The sequence below is a fragment of the Notamacropus eugenii genome, chromosome 1 (genome assembly GCF_028372415.1).
Source record: "Notamacropus eugenii isolate mMacEug1 chromosome 1, mMacEug1.pri_v2, whole genome shotgun sequence".
Classification (NCBI taxonomy): Eukaryota; Metazoa; Chordata; class Mammalia; order Diprotodontia; family Macropodidae; genus Notamacropus; species Notamacropus eugenii.
In genome coordinates, this window is record NC_092872.1 from 423192094 (window position 1) to 423208067 (window position 15974).

Here is a 15974-nt window from a genome sequence, read left to right on the forward strand (position 1 = left end):
AGCCACATGTGGCATCAGAGATGTAGGTTCCCTACCCCTTATCTAGCAGTTCCCAAGGGAGAAGAATGCTGCTGTTGCCATCACCTTGCTCCTCTCCTTCCAGAGGGGTTTTGTCCTTTTCCCACCTTTACTGGATCTTTCCCCCTCCTATGCCACTCCTCTTTAGGAGATTTCTGGTACCCTCCCCCTCCCTTTATGATACTGTTATAAATATGCCAACTTTTGTGTGGATTGTGAATTCTTTGTTCTGGCTTTGAGTTCAACATGCATGTTTATTTTTCTCATAAAACATCTAATTGCAACACACTGTCTCATGGACTTGTGATACTGTTTTTGGTTAACACTGGAAAGTTGATGAAAAGAGGGTTTCAAAGTGGAACTGCGCTTCAGAGATCCCCTAATCCAATCTCATTTTGTATATGAAGAAACAATAAGACACTGTGACTCAAGGTTAAGAGGCATTTATTCATGATTGAGAAGTATGAAGTTTGGGTCAAATCTGAGTACCAGTATAGTAGTTGGAAATCTAAGTTTGGAGGGAGGTCAAGGTGAGGGCGAGGGGGGTTGAATGCCTAGAAAATTGGATTCTATTCAGCAAGAAACAGATCAGCAAAAACTTTTTTTTAAATAGTATTTTATTTTTTTCCAATTACACGTAAAGACAATTTTCAACATTCATTTTTTGAAAGATTTTTAGTTCCGTATTTCTCTCCCTCCCTTCCATCACCCCTCCCCAAGATAGCAAGGAATCTAATCTATTATACATGTGCAATAATGTAAAACATATTTCCACATTAGTCATTTTGTAAAAGAAGAAACAGAACAAAAGGAAAAAACCCACAACCCCCTTCCCACCCACAAAAAAAAGTAAAAATAGTATGCTTCAATCTGCATTCCGATTCCATCAGGTCTTTCTCTGGATGTGGACAGCCTTCTCTGTCTTATCTTGAATCATTGTATTGCTGAGAAGAGTTAAGTAAATAATAGTTGATTGTTACACTGTGTTACTGTTACTGTGTATCATGTTCTCCTGGTTCAGCTTACTTTGCTCAGTATCAGTTCATGTAACTCTTTCCAGGTTTTGAAATCTGCTGCTCATCATTTCTTTTTTTCCTAATTTAATTAGTTTATTTTTAGTTTTCAATGTTCATTTCCACAAGATTTTGAGTTCCAAATTTTCTCCCCATGTTTCCCTGCTCCACCCCAAAACACCATACATTCTGATTACCCCTTTCCATAATCTGTCCTCCCTTCTATCACACCCCTCCTTCCCTTATCCCCATCTTCTCTCTTTTTTTGTAGGGCAAGATAGATTTCTACACCCCATTACCTGTATTTCTTATTTCCCAGCTGCATGCAAAAACAATTCTCAACATTCATTCCTTAAACTTTGAGTTCCAACTTCTCTCCCTTCCTCCCTCCACACCCATCCCCACAGAGAAGGCAAGGAATTCAATATAGGTTACATATGTGTAGTTTTGCTAAAGACTTCCATAATGGTCATGCTGTGAAATACTAACTATATTTCCCTCCATCCTATCCTGCCCTCCATTTATTCTATTCTCTCTTTTGACCTTGTCCCTCCCCAAAACTGTTTTCTTCTGATTATTCCCTTCTTCCATTTGCCCTTCCTTCTATCATCCCCCCAAACCCCACTGATCCCCTTCTCCCCTACTTTCCTGTAGTATAAGATAGATTTTCATACCAAATTGAGTGTGCATCTTATTCCCTCCTTAAGCTAAATGTGATGAGAGTAAGCTTCACTTTTTCCCTCTCACATCCCCCTTTTCCCCTTCATTGAAAAAGATTTTTGCCTCTTTTATAAGAGATAATTTGCCCCATTTCATTTCTCCCTTTCTCCTCCCAATATGTTCCTCTCTCATCCCTTAATTTTTTTAGATATCATCCCTTCCTCTTCAACTCACCCTGTGCCCTCTGTGTGCGTGTGTGTGTGTGTATATATATATATATATATATATATATATATATATATATATATATATATATATATATATATATATATATATATATATAATATGTATGTATATATATATATATAATATGTATGTATATATGTGTATATATGTGTGTGTATATATGTGTGTGTGTGTATGTATGTAATCCCTCCAACTACCCAAACACAGCAAAAAGTTTCAAGAGTTACAAATATTATCTTTCCATGTAGGAATGTAAACAGTTCAACTTTAGTAAGTCCTTTATGATTTCTCTTAACTATTTACCTTTCATACTTCTCTTGAATCTTGTGTTTGAAAGTCAAATTTTCTCTTCAGCTCTGTTCTTTTCATCAAGAATGCTTGAAAGTCCTCTATTTCATTGAATGATCATTTTTCCTCTGAAGTATTATACTCAGTTTTGCTGGGTAGGTGATTTTTGGTTTTAATTCTAGTTCCTTTGACTTCTGGAATATCTTATCCTAAGCCCTTCAATCACTTAATGTAGACACTGCTAGATCTTGTGCTATCCTGATTGTATTTCCACAATACTCAAACGGTTTCTTTCTGGATGCTTGCAATATTTTCTCCTTGACCTGGGAACCCTGGAATTTGGCTATAACATTCCTAGGAGTTTTTCTTTTCTGATCTCTTTCCAGAGGTGATTAGTGGATTCTTTCAATATTTATTTTACCCTCAGGTTCTAGAATATCAGGGCAGCTTTCCTTGACAATTTCATGAAAGATGATGTCTAGGCTCTTTTTTTGATCATGGCTTTCAGGGAGCAGCGTAATTTTTAAATAGTCTCCCCTGGATCTATTTTCTAAGTCAGTTGTTTTCCCAATGAGATATTTCATGGTGTCTTCTGTTTTTTCACTCTTTTGGTTTTGTTTTGTAATTTCTTGGTTTCTCATAAAATCTTTAGCTTCCAACTGCTCCATTCTAATTTTTAAAGAACTATTTTCTTCAGTGAGCTTTTGAACCTCTTTTTCCATTGGGCTAATTCTGATTTTTAAAGCATTTTTCTCCTCATTGATGTTTTGGACCTCTTTTGCCATTCAGGTTAATTTATTTTTAAAGGTGTTATTTTTTTCAGCATTTTTTGGGGTCTCCTTTAGCAAGCTGTTGACTTGCTTTTCATGATTTTCTTGTATCACTCTCATTTCTCTTCCCAATTTTTCGTCTACCTCTCTTAATTGATTTTCAAAATCCTTTTTGAGCTTTTCCATGGCCTGAGACCACGCATATTTATTTTGGAGGTTTTGAATGTAGAAGCCTTGACTTTTATGTCTACCTCTGATGGTATGCATTGTTCCTCCTAATCTGAAAGGATGGAAGAAAATACCTATTCACCAAGAAAGTAACCTTCTTATTTTTTTTTCCTTTTGGGGGGCATTTTCCCAGTCTGTTACTTGACTTTTGTCAAGTGGAGGGACCTGTAAGTTCTCAGTTCCTCCAAGGTGGCACAATTAAGGGAGAGAAGTTTACTCCTCTCCTATCCTGCACTCTGGTCTGGAAGCAATGGCAAGCTTTTCTGCCTAGAATCTGCAAGTAGAATTCCCTCCTCAGAGCCTCCACCAACTCTACAACACCATCAATCCTCCTCACCCTAGAGCCACCACTCAGGACTGAGACCCAAATCAGCCCCTTGATTTCCCCAGGGGAATCAACCAAGGGCTCTGCTGCAGCAGTGGCTACTGATGCCCTGGGCCCAGCTCCCTTCTCACCCAGGTGAAAGAGCTTTCTCACTGACCTTTGGAGATGTTTTTGGAATTTGTGACTTGAGAAATCTGGGAACCACAGCTACTGCCCGTGAGTCCTGTCCCTGCTCTGCTCTGAGCCCAGTGCTATAGACCTTTCTTGACAGGCTTCCAGGCTGCCTTGCGCTGGAAATCTCTTTCACTCTGTCATTTTGTGGCTTCTGCTGCTCTAGAATTTGTTTAGAGTCATTTTTTACAGGTATTTTATGGGCTATGGGGGGTGAGCTAGAGCAGATGCATCCTTCCACTCTACCATCTTGACTCTGCTTCAGCAAAAACTTTTTAAATGTTAAAGCTCTATCTTAGAAATCTTGATTATGAACTAAAGCTATCAAATCAGACTACAGAAAGAGCTTTATAAACTATAATGCACTATATTAAATGTCAGATTAATATTATTTTGGCATATTTCAAATTTAATATGGTTGTGTTAATGTTACCTTGTTTGTCTATTATTATTATTACTACCTATAGTAAATTTTCTTAGGTTTTCTGCAATAGTAGTGCATTCTCCACAACAATCTTATGAAATAGATAATATAAAAACTATTATCCTCATTTTACAGGTAAGAAAACTGAGGTTCAGAAAAGGTAAGTTACTTAACCAAGATGACATAGCTAGTAACAGAACTAAGAACTGAAGCCAGATCTTGCTCCAATGACCAAAATGATGAAAAATCCAAATTAATTTTGTGGAAGATGCTTGATATTTTAACGGTCTGTATGCTATTCCCTAGATCAGGGTAGATCACAGCTCTTTTCCACACTCTCATTTTCTGAGATTCTTATCTACATATATCATCCTATATATCCTCAAGGAAGATCAATTTCATTTGCCAGGAACCTTCCTCTGCTTTTTTTTAATATCTCTGGGGTAACCCTGACACTTTTAGTGTATTTCTCCTTGCTCTGAAATGACTTTTTATTACTCAGTACATATTTGTTATATTGTATCTATGTACATGTTATATCCTCTGGTAGAATGTTAGCTCTTTATGGGCATATACTGTTTTGTTTTGGCTTTTGTATCTGTGCACGATTCTCAGTAAAGAAGCTATTGACTTCCTTTTCAAATTCAACTTAGTTCAACAAGTATTTATTGAGTGCCTACAATGTTAGTAGGCCCTAACCTAGGCAATGGGGATAAGAAGTCATAAACACAACTGTAATTGCCCTCTGCTAGCACAAACAAGTACACAGATAAGTGTATACAAAATATAAAATAATTTGAGGGCTAGGAAGCTCAAGGAATCTGAAAACACTCTTAAAGAAGATGGTACCTGAGCTATGTTTTGAAAGAAGCTAGGATTTCTAAGAGGTAGAGGTGGGAGAGAACATCAAGCATAGGAAACTGTCTGGGCAGAACTACAGAGTTTGGACATGAAATAGCATGTACAAGAAACAGCAAGTTAACCAGTGTAGTTGGAATCCCCAGGAATAGGGAGTCTTGTCACAGTCTTGATGTCTTTTATAATGCTTTGTTTAGTCACTTTTCAGTCATGCTCTTTGTGGACCACTCCTTTTGGATTTTTTTGGTTTTGGTTTGGTTTGGTTTGGTTTGGCAAAGATACTGTAATGATATGACATTTCCTTCTCGAGATCATTTTATAGAAGGGGAAACTGAGCAAACAGAGTTAAGTGACTTGTCCAGGGTCACACAGAAGGCCAGATTTGACCCCAGCTCTTAAGGAAGCTCCACTGTGCCACCTAGCTGTCTTTCCCAACCATCATCAGGTACAAATAATCATTGGCAAAATGATGCATCCTGCTTATACCCACATGTAGCCTGCTCTCCGGGTTACTCATAATTCTGATTCTTCTAAGAATCCATCAGTTGCAGATGTATAGCATCCCTAAGAGGATATCATAGTAAATTTTTTTTTTATTAAACTTTTAACATTTATTTTCACACAATTTTGGGTTACAAATTTTCTCCCCTTTTTTCCCCCTCCCCCCCCCAGACCCAAGTTTTCTAATTGCCCCTGTGACCTATCTGCTCTCTCCTCTATCCTCCCTCCCTGCCCTTGTCTCCGTCTTCTCTTTTGTCCTGTAGGGCCAGATAGCTTTCTTGACCCCTTAACCTGTATTTCTTGTTACCCAGTGGTAAGAACATTACATTTGGTCCTAACACTTTGAGTTCCAACTTCTTTAGCTCCCTCCCTCTCTACCCCTTCCCCTTGGAAGACAGGCAGTTCAATATAGGCCATATCTGTTTAGTTTTGCAAATGATTTCCATACTAGTTGTGTTGTATAAGACTAACTATATTTCCCTCCATCCTGTCCTGTCTCCCATTACTTTTATTTTCTTATGGTCCTTTCCCTTCCCATGAGTGTCAACCTCGTATTGCATTCTCCTCCCCATGCCCTCCCTTCTATCCTCCCCCCCATCCTGCTTGTGCCCCTGTCCCCCACTCTCCTGTATTATGAGATAGGTTTTCCTATCAGAATGAGTGTGCATTATATTCTTTCCTTTAGTGGAATGTGATGAGAGTAGATCTCATGTTTTTCTCTTGCCTCCCCTCTTTATCCCACCACTAATAAGTCTTTTGCTTGCCTCTTTTATGAGAGATATTTTGCCCTATATAACTTCTCCCTTTCTCCTCCCAATATTTCTCTCTCACTGCTTGATTTCATTTTTTTTTTTTAGTATATGATCCCATCCTCTTCAATTCACTCTGTGCACTCTGTCTCTATGTATGTGTGCGTGTGAGCATGTGTGTGTGTGTATACTCCCACCCAGTGCTCAGATACTGAAATGTTTCAAGAGTTATAAATATTGTCTTTCCATGTAGGAATGTAAACAGGTCAACTTTAGTAAGTCCCTTATGAGTTCTCTTTGCTGTTTGCCTTTTCATGGTTCTCTTCATTCTTGTGTTAGAAAGTCAAATTTTCTTTCCAGCTCTGGTCTTTTCATCAGGAAAATCTGAAAGTCCTCTATTTCATTGAAAGACCATTTTTTCTCCTGAAGTATTATATTCAGTTTTGCTGGGTAGGTGATTCTTGGCTTCAGTCCTAGTTCCTTTGACTTCTGGAATATCCTATTCCATTCCCTTCTATCCCTCAATGTAGAAGGTGCCAGATCTTGTACTATCCTGATTGTATTTCCACAATACTTGAATTGTTTCTTTCTAGCTGCTTGCAATATTTTCTCCTTCACCTGGGAATTCTGTAATTTGGCCACAATGCTCCTAGGAGTTTCTCTTTTTGGATCTCTTTCATGCAGTGTTCTGCGGATTCCTTGAATATTTATTTTGCCTTCTGGTTCTAGAATCTCAGGGCAGTTTTCCTTGATAATTTCGTGGAGGATGAGGTCTAGGCTCTTCTTTTGATCATGGTTTTCAGGTAGTCCCAGAATTTTTACATTGTCTCTCCTGATTCTATTTTCCAGGTCAGTTGTTTTTCCAATAAGATATTTCACATTATCTTCCATTTTTCGAATCTGCGCGGTATGTTCTGAGATATCTGTCTTTCTCGAAAAGTCCAAAGCTTCCATCTGTACTATTCCAGATTTGAGAGATCTATTTTCTTCAGTAAGCTTTTGAATCTCCTTTTCCATTTGGTTAATTCTGCTTTTGAAAGCATTCTTCTCCTCATTGGCCCCTTGCACCTCCCTTGCCAGCTGAGTTAGGCTAGTTCTCAAGGTGCCAATTTCTTCAAGATTTTTTTGGTTCTCCTTTAGCAGGGAGCTGATCTGTTTTTCTTGCTTCTCCCTTATCCCTCTCATTTCCCTTCCCAGTCTTTCCTCCATCTCTCTAACTTGATTTTCAAAATTCCTCTTGAGATCTTCCATGGCCCGAGCCCATTGGGTGGGCTGGGACACAGAATCCTCGATTTCTGTGTCTTTGCCTGATGGCAAGCATTGTTCCTCCCCATCAGAAAGGAAGGGAGGAAGTTTTTTTTCTCCAATAAAGTACCCTTCAATAGTTTTATTTCTTTTCCCTTTTCTTGGCATTGTCTCCACCTAGTGGCCTGACCTCTGAATGTTCTCCTCACACCCACCTCGCCTCCTGGTCCTCCCAGCCAGCGTTTGGGGACTGAGATTCAAATGCTGCTTCCCGCCTTAGGATTTTTGGTGGGGGCAGGGCTGCTATTCAGTGTGAGAATTAAGTTCAGGTGCTGAGGTCAGGGGCAGGGCCGCCTCTCTGGCTCAATTCCCTCAGGAGGTTTATGCACAGACCTTCCACAATGGATCCAGGCTCCCGCCCGTTTGGGGAGCCCCCATCCGCAGCCGCCTCTCAGCCCCCACCTCCCGGGGGGGGCCCGAGCGATGGGGGCACCTCACTCCCGTCTCAACCCGCCAAAGAGACTCTCTCACCTACCCCCGTCAGTCACCTGTTGGTGGGGGGCCCGTGCAGCTGCTGAAGATCCCGCCTCCAGATCCCTCTCAGAACTTTGTCTCTCGGAGCCGCAGCCGCCGTCGCCGCCTTAGGTCTGGGCTGGGCACCGTGTCTGCAGCACGACGGACCTTTTGCAAGAGGTTTGCAGGTCCCTCTGTGGGTGGGGGGACCCGCGTGGCCGCTGGAGACTCCATCCCGCAGCCCTCTCGGATCTCTTTCCCACGGTGTCGCTGCCGTGGCAGGGCTGCTCTCCTCTTCCCACCCGGGCGCCCAGTCCCCGGCGCGAAGGACCCCCCGCGAGAGGTTTGCAGGTCTCTCCGGAACAGAAATCTCCCTCGCTCCAATATTCCGTGGTCTCTGGGTGCAGAATTCGCCCTGGGTTAGTCCCCTCTGCCGTTCTGTGGTTTGTGGGTTTGGAGCTATGTGTATGTGCGTCTTTCTACTTCGCCATCTTCCGTAAAATTTTTTAAAACAATCATTTCTCTTACATGTAGCAATCTAAGTAGCTTAGCCAAGCTTTATTTAACAAAAGCCCTGTAAGCACCATTGAATTACAGCGACTTCTACCTACTTCTCAAAGTGAATATAAGCATGTTAATGATGCCTAAAGTACTTGAATAGAAGTTCATTAAAAATGAAGGAGGGAGAGGAGCCAAGATGGCTGAGTAGAAAGATACACATATGCTAGCTCCAAACCCACAGCCCATAAAATACGTGTAAAGAAGAACTCCCAACAAATTCTGGAGCAGCAGAAGCCACAGTACAACTGAGCAGAGGAGATTTATGTTCCAGAGAGACCTGAAAAACTGACCCCAAAGGTCCATCGCACAACGGACCCGCAGCAGAGCCCAGCCCTGCCTTGGCTGCGGGGCACCGAGAGGAGCAGATTCGAGCAGGCTTCAGGGACAGAATCTCAAGCAGCCAAGCAGGTCCCTCCACCCACTGGTGCCAAAGATCAGTGAGAGGGACTTTTCAGCTTGCCGGGAGCAGGGTGTCCCCATAACCCAAGCCCCCTCAGGATGCAGCAGTGGAGGCAGCAGTAGAGGCAGCAGCTGACAAGGGCTCCCAAAGCGGGCAGGAGCTCGGATCCATTGTTGAAGGTCTTAAACCCCCTGAGGGAGCCGAGCCCTGTGTGGCGGCCTTGCCCCCACCTGAGCACCTGAACTTAATCTCACACTGAATAGCAGCCCCACCCCCACCAAAAGCCCTGAGGCTGGAAAGCAGCATTTGAATCTCAGACCCCAAGCATTGGCTGGGCAGATCTGGAGGCCAGGTGGGTGTGGAGAGGATACTCAGAAGTCAAGTAACTGGCTGGGAAAATGACCAGAAAAGGGGGGAAAAAAATAAGGCCATAGAAAGTTACTTTCTTGGTAAACAGATATCTCCTCCCTTCCTTTCAGAGGAGGAAGAACAATGCTTACCATCAGGGAAAGACATAAAAGTCAAGGCTTCTGTATCCCAAACATCCAAAATAAATATCCAATGGGTTCAGGGTATGGAAGAGCTCAAAAAGGATTTTGAAAATCAAGTTAGAGAGGTGAAGGAAAAACTGGGAAGAGAAATGAGAGAGATGCAAGAAAAGCATGAAAAGATAAACAGCAAAGAGAAGTCATAAGGGACTTAGTAAAGTTGAACTGTTTACATTCCTACATGGAAAGAAAATATTTGTAACTCTTGAAACATTTCAGTATCTGGGTACTGGGTGGGATTACACACACACACACACACACAGAGCACAGAGTGAATTGAATAGGATGGGATCATATCTTTAAAAAAATGAAATTAAGGGGTGAGAAAGAAATATATTGGGAGGAGAAAAGGAGAAATGGAATGGGGCAAATTATCTCTCATAAAAGAGGCAAGCAAAAGACTTTTTAGTGAAGGGAAAAAGAGGGGAGGTGAGAGAAAAACATGAAATTTACTCTCATTACATTCCATTAAAGGAAGGAATAAAATGCACACTCATTTTGGTATGAAAACCTATCTTACAATAAGGGAAGGGAGGGATGATAGAAGAGAGGGCAGGTTGGTGATAAGGGCAATTAGAATGCTTGGTGTTTTGGGGCAGGGGGAGGGGACAAATGGGGAGAAAATTTGGAACCCAAAGTTTTGTGAAAATGAATGTTAAAAGTTAAATAAATATTTTTTTTAAAAAAATGAAGGAGGATTACTACAAAGTAGTAATCATAAAACTATTTGGTACTGGTTAAAAAACACAAAAGTAGATCAGTAGAACAGACTAAATAAGTAAGAATTAACAACAATTTAATTCATTAATCCAGTGTTCAATAACTTCAAGAACATAAACTGCTTAGGGAAAAACTCCTTATTTGACAAGACCTGCTGGGAAAACCAGAAAGGAGTTTTGCAGAAATTGGATTTCAACTATACCACAATAGGCTCACAATCTAAAGGCAGAGTGAATAAAAAAAAATTGGAAATCAGTTATTTTTCACAACTACTGCTAGGGGAGAATTTATTACCAAAGAATTAAGGTGATCACAGAAGATAAACTAAATAAATGCAATTACATGAAATTGAAGAGCTTTTGCAGGAACAAAATCAATGAAGCTGGAATAAGAAAGGAAATTGTCAATCAGGGAAAAATCATTTGCATCAAACACTTCTGTTAAAAGTCTGATATTCAAGATACACAGGGAACTAACTCAAATATATAAATCCAAAAGCCATTCCTCAATGAATACTGAACAAATGATATGAACAAACAGCTCCCAAAGGAATAATTGCAAACTCTTACTAATCCTTTGAAAAAAATGATCCAAATCACTAGTTATAAGAAAAATGCAAATCAAAATTACTCAGGTTTCATTTCACCAGCCAATTGATAAAAATGATAAAAGAGGGGAACAGTCAGTGTTGTACAGTCTGTGAGAAAACAGACACATGAATACCCTGTTGGTGGAGTTGTGAAATGGTCCAACCATTTTGGCAGTGCTACAATTGGTTTTAGCATTCTAGAAAACATTTAAAGTATGTTCATTGCTAGGCATATGCCCCAACGGGGTTCAAAGACAGAAAGGTCCCATATATATCCAAACACTTATAGTAATACTTTTTTATGGTATCAAAAAACTAGAAACAAAATAGATGCTCATTGACTGAGGAAGGATTAAATAAACTCTGACTTGAATTGCACTGAATGTAAAGAATTCTGAGAAGCATGGGAAGACATAAACTTGATGCAAATGCAGGAACAGAACCAGGAAAACAATATATATAATCTCTGTAATAGTGTAAATGGAAAAAACAACAAAACTGAATTCTATGTAATTAAAACTTCCAATGCTGACCCTATGGGAAAACTGAAAAAGTAAAGCTTCTTCCTTTCTTTGCAAAGGGTGCAAAAGGGTCTGGAATACTATATATGATATTCAACACAGTTGACAGATCGGTTGGTTTGGCTGACCTGCTTTTTCCCCCTTTTTTAAAAATAATCTTTGTTAAAAAAGATAGCTCACTGAGCAGAGAACAGGGAGAGAAATATATTCAGAAATGAACAAGATATAAGAAGAAAACAAAAATTTTTTAAAAAATTTTAAATAAGCATATTCTTTTAGTGAAGGTAATGAAGCCATTAGTTAAGACTCTTATCTGCTTTAACACATCTGAACATTTCCCCCTAAGGTCATTCCACTTTTCTGACCTCACACAGGGTGGTGCAGTCAGCAGTATCAGCGTAGGACAGAGAGTCAGGAAGACCTGTATTCAAATCCTGTTTCAGACTCTTATTAGCTGTGAGGTTCTAGCCAAGTCACTTAACCTTGTTTGTGCCTGTTTTCCCATTGGTAAACTGGGAACAATATCACCTATCTCACAAGGTTGTGGAGAGCCAATGAGACAAAGTAAGTAAAGCACTTTGTGCATGCAAACCCTGAGTGCTTTATAAATGCAAATTATTTTTTATTATTGTTACTGCTATTATTATTATTACCACTTGAAGTAATCTGATGGGATGAAAAGAGTCTGGGCTGCAATCACTGCTAACACGAACCTCTTGTGTAACCTTAGAGACTAGGGAGGAAGGGAAATAAGCATTTCAGTAGTGCCTACCACATGCCAGGCACTGTACTAAGTGATTTACAAGTATTACTTCATTTGATCTTCACAAGACAGGGGCTGTTATTATCCCTATTTTACAGTTGAGGGAACTGGGGCAAACAGAGATTAAGTGATTTGCCCAGGCTCACACAGCTAGGAAGCATCTGAAGCTAGATTTGAACATGAGTCTTCATAACTAGAGGCCAGCCCTTTATCCAGTGCTGCACCTAGCAGTCACCTTTGGCCAGTCACTACCCCTCTGCCCCCATTCCCAATCAATTCCTTAAGCTCATTCACTGGGTAAAGGGATCACATCACTGTTGGTACTGGACTGGCACATAGTAAGAGCATGCTTAATAAACACTTGTTGATGTATCGATATTTATACTTGCATACCTATACCAAGTACTGCTGTGACCTCCTTACAACTGAGTGCTCAAAGGGTGGAAGTTCAAGAAGATCCTACCAAACCCAAAAAGCCCTTAGCAGAAATCAGTCATCTGAGGGACCAGTGCCACACCCCATGTCCTCACTCCGGGCATTTTCCGGGGCTCTCTCCCTCATCGCCCGCCTCCTGGCTTCCTTTCCTCAAGTCCCACCTCCTTCGGGAAGCTTTTCTTTTCTACAGCCCCATGTAATGCTTGCCCCTTCCCTCTGTGGATGATCTCCAATTACCCTGTACGTAGCCTCTCTGTACAGAGTGTTGCACGGTCTCTTTGCCATTAGACTGAGCTCCCTGAGATGGGGACCCTTCACCTCTTAGTATCCCTAACACTTAGCACGGTGCCCAGCACGTAAGAGACGATCAATAAATGCTGGCGGACTTGATGTGACCAGTCTAGCTACGCCTTATAAAGCCTCCTCTCCGGGGGACCTACTGAATCAGAAAGGAGATGTCAGCCCGCCAGGTGGAGGGGGCGCGCACGGCGAGGACGGAGCCTTCCAGCATCTCCATCGCAGGGTTGCTGGGCAGGGAAACGTCCGGTAAACCTTCGAGTTCTACAGAACTCTGAGTAACCATTCCATTGGCTGGCCTGTGTACACGTCCCCATGAAGGACAGGGCTCAGCTCCCACCCCTTGAAGTTCCGCCGAGCCCGAGCTAGTTCATTTCAAACTCACGGAGTCATATGACTGGAGACACCACGTGATGGAGGATGCTGATCCAACGTTTGATTGGCCCCATCCCAGCTTACCTCTAGGACTCCGTTTCCCAGAAACCTCAGAATGCAGTAGCCGCCCTCTCGTCTGAAGACTACGTTTCCCAGAGACCACTGCGAAGCTTCTGGCCTCGGGCCTCTGAAGGTGGGGCAGGGGAATTAAAAGAGCGATTTCCCTGTTCTGGGTGGATAAGGAAGAGCTGAAGCCACTAAAGGCAGATATGAAATCTAATCACCTAAGGTTCTGAGACCAGGCCGAAATACCCAAGTCGTTCCGATAAAGAAAGGAAAAATCTTGGGGAAATGAAGTAAGACCTTACCTGCGAAAGCCTCGAGGCTTTCTGGGAAACCGAGTTCTCCCGTCCCCAGCAGTCTGCGTCATTGTAGCCGATCTGATGCTGGATTTGTCACGTGGTTGTAGTATGCACGTGTTGGTCTCGGTCATGTGATTTTACGACAGCTTCCAACTTCGTCTAAATACACGTTTCTTCCGAAACTTGCTCCGTTTGGCTCATTCCTTGGAGCGGTCAAGCATAGGGGAAGCAGCGGCCTGAGGTACGAAAGGTCATACTAGAAAGGCAGAGGCTGAAGGACCAGCACGGGAGGTAGGGCCAGGGAGTAGGGCCAGACTACGAGGTAGCAGAGGCAGGCAGGCTAGGGATGTTCAGGATATGGAAGTTCCCTCCACTAGGGCAGATTACTACCTCGCTTAGAGCCGAGAGGGGTTAAGTGACTTAACCGGAGGGTCCTGGGCAAGGTCCGGACCTCCTGGCTCCGAAGTCTAGGCGTATGACCCAGGGCAAGGCCACCCCGTCTTGCCTTAGACCATAGGCCTTAGCGGCCAAGTGACAGTGACAGGCCTCGTGATTCGATGTACAGAGAAACTCCTATCCCAATAGATGTTCCTAGGAGTAAGGCATGACGGAAGACCTACAAAAACGGAAGAAAGAAGGAAGGAAGGATTGGCTCTAATATACAAAAGCAAATCCCACTGCACTCACTTTCCAGAACTTCGCCGCCACGTAAACAGATAACTGGTAACCATCCCTACCTGGATTCTGTGGTAGGAGCCATATCGTAACCCTGCCCACCTGTAAATTAATTTTTCCTTTAAAGGTATTAAAACCATCTTCAAGATTTGGTTGGCTCAGGAGCTAGAGGCTCAAGCTACTGGCATCACTTCCTAGTCTCCTGAGATGCTCCAGCCGGTGGATCATGGGGTGCAGCTCTGGGAGGGAAGCCTCACTCAACTGAATCACCTCAGAATGTCCTCACTGCATGTCATTGTAAAGCATCCTTCTGCTATGGCTAAGTAAATCTCTTTTTGTTAAAGCTAGAATGACCTACCAGTCTCTCATTTCATTTCCATATCAAAAATATGGACTGGTCTGAGTCAGGCTCTGACCAACACAAATGTGCCGTTGGCGTCTGGAACCATGTGTCCAAAACAGCATTCATCTTTCCCTCTGAACTCATTGATCCTGCAAACTTCCCTATTTCCTTTGAAGGAAGGTCATAGAATCCTAGATTAGATCTGGAAGGAACTCTGTCAGGGAGTTCTGATCTGATGAAGTGCATAGGAGAGCTCCAAACCAAATGGCTTAAGAGGTTTGAGGAGCTCAATATCCCTTACAACTGGGATGATCGGTAAAAGCTTCAGATTCTGTATCTACAAGTTACTAACTCTATTAGTATGGACGAGTCACTCAATTCTGAACTTCAGTTTCCTTACTTATAAAATAATAATAAGTTCTTTCTTTTAGAATGTGGGTTGTTAGTATTCTGTTCCTTTATTAGTTTTTTCTTCCTCAGGATCTCTTCTATCTACACCTTTGCTTTGTAATCCATAGAACTCCTTATTTTCTGCATCATTAAATTTCTTTCACTAGGCTCTCTCACCAGTGGTCCCTCTCAGCCCAGGTTTCCTGCTTGTGAAAGTTCGTGTGACCATTAGGCAAACTTGAGCAGAAAATTGAAAAACAAATATCTCTGCTGCCATCTAGCGCCCAAGAGATTAAAATCCATCATGGTTTGGAACAAAAAAGTATTCCTGTGGCCACCTTTATTTTATAAAAAACAAAAGGCACTACAGGTTTCTTTGGTTTATAAAATTGATAGTCATCCCCAAGAGAACTTAAAAATGGGAAAGGGTCCCATTTGTACAAAAATATTTATAGCAGCTATCTTTGTGGTGACTAAAAACTGGAAATCAAGGGGGGATGCCCATCAATTGGGGAATGGCTGAATAAATTGTGGTATATGAATGTAATGGAATACTATTGTGCTATAAGAAATGATGAACAGGAAGACTTCAGAGAGGCCTGGAAAGACTTATTCATATAACTGATGCCGGGTGAAAGGAGCAGAACCAGGAGAACTTTGTACACAGCATCAATTACATTGTGCGAAGAATTTTTCTGGTAGACTTAATACTTCATTGCAAGGCAAGGACTTAAAAAATTCCCAGTGGTTTTTTAAGGCAAAATGCCTTCCACAGCCAGAGAAAGAACTATGGAATTCAATCACAGATTGTAGCAGATCATTTTCTTTTGTATTATGTTTTGTTTTGTTTTGTTTTGTGGTTTCTCCCATTCATTTTAATTCTTCTATGCAATATGACTAAGGTGCAAATGTATTTAATAGGAATGTATGTGTAGAACCTATATAAAATTGTATGCTGTCATAGGGAGGAAATGGGGAAGGAGGGG

At 41.6% G+C, this 15974-nt stretch overlaps 1 long non-coding RNA gene across 1 annotated transcript; it reads left to right on the plus strand.

The window, feature by feature from the left end:
* The first annotated feature begins 13158 nt into the window (after positions 1 to 13158).
* LOC140518919 (uncharacterized) lies at positions 13159 to 14602 on the plus strand. Its single transcript, XR_011972048.1, has 2 exons — positions 13159 to 13821; positions 14383 to 14602. It is a non-coding gene; the product is annotated as an uncharacterized lncRNA (long non-coding RNA).
* Positions 14603 to 15974: the final 1372 nt, after the last annotated feature.